Here is a 1,814-nt window from a genome sequence, read left to right on the forward strand (position 1 = left end):
GCCGTGACTTGGTCGTGACTTGGCCGCATAGTGCAGGCTTGGCCGCACACAATCATTACCTATAAAGGTTCGGCCAAATAAGCCATTACCTATAAAGGTTCGGCCATGTAAGCCATTATCTATAAGACTAAGATTCTAAAGTCTATAAGCTTGGAGACATGATGTTTTACATGTTTACATGTATATAAAGTGAAAATATATCAGGCCATATAAGTGAGCATGGATATTCCCATCTCAGATTGAATACATGTCATAAACCAGACATACACCATCTTAAGAGACTTTGAATAAACCACCACAGACATATGTGCCGCCTAAGATGGAACCTCAGAAGAGGATTGGGAATATATGTTGGATAAGAGTATGACTTTCTCCCACGACTTCTAAGAGACCTTGAGCAAAATATGGGTGATCAGAAAGTGGCCAGGTACACGGATCACATGATCAATGAATCCGACTATCCGACATTAAAAGGAGAAAGCTATAAGCTGGTAAAGAGTAAAGAATGATAAGAAACAGAATGGTATTAACCATCATTGTCTTCGCAAAGATCCTCAGATTAGAATTATAGACGTCCAAAGAAAGAAAAGATTATACATAGCTAACTAATCGAGATGCCAGACACTGACCCGAAAAGAAAAGAAAAGAATGACTAAGTCATAACCAGCTTAGCACCAAACGAAATATGATGTCCTAGAAAGAGACACAGTCAAGTTGCTACAGAGTCTATACAAGATAGACCAAAATGTTCCATAAGATAAGGAACCTCGGAAAAAAAAGGTGCATTGAATACAGATCCGAGGTCAAAATAGAAACCATACCTGGCTGCGCAGCTAAACATCTAAGGTACCAAACCATGTAGTTTGGGACACCAAGCTACTAGGTAACAAAGGTCCTGGATAATGAAATCTCAAATCGATTAGATCTTATCTGGAACAAAATGGAACCATATATATGTGTCGACACATAACGATATATTTGTACATAAGAGAGTATCACTTGAACATAAAGATATAAACGAGGATCAGAACCCATGAAAGAGTACTCATACAGAATAAAGATTGGATTGAAAAGATAAACGTGGGGTTTAAAGTATCTATAGAGAAAGATAGGCGTATTGGCCACATACATATATACAGAAACACCATCTGATATAAACCAGTGAAATAGATGGGTCTTGTGAGGGAAAAGAAACCGTGAGATATGGTACATGATCACGAGGTCTAAAGGTGTTGATGTTTTCTACTAACAGCATTCGATCATAGCTTGTTACACGAGGATACTCACAGAGACCATGGAACAGATTATAAGGAGATAAACTCCTATGTGGTGGATGCTGCTACACAATTTCGAAATTGACAAAGGTCTGGTCATAAGAAAGAACTTAGATTGACATATAAAAGTGTAGTAAGCAGCATATGGATCACTGGATGAAGGACAGCAATTGTTCCTAAGCTGTTCATGGACTGAAACAAAGCAGCTGCATATATTATGTAAAAGAGTTGTATAAGAACAATCCAATTAGTCCATATACTTATAAAAGAGATTTGAATTCCTTGTGTTTACTTATACTAAACCAGCCTAAAGAAAGGTTAGTTGATTGATACAGATTATCTATTAAATCTGTGTGGGTGCACTAGCATGGACCGACTAGATTGTAGTACCGGCTAGTAGAAACGAAAGATCAGCCATCAGGTTGCAATCCGACATCAGATCCCTTAAGTAAGGATCCAGCATAGCAGAACAGTTTGCTGCTGCTGTATAAGGCATCTGCTTCCACAAGACTCTGTCATGAGGCTGAGAGGAGATGTTTA

This window comes from Brassica oleracea, chromosome C4, assembly GCF_000695525.1.
Source record: "Brassica oleracea var. oleracea cultivar TO1000 chromosome C4, BOL, whole genome shotgun sequence".
In the NCBI taxonomy this organism is placed as follows: Eukaryota; Viridiplantae; Streptophyta; class Magnoliopsida; order Brassicales; family Brassicaceae; genus Brassica; species Brassica oleracea.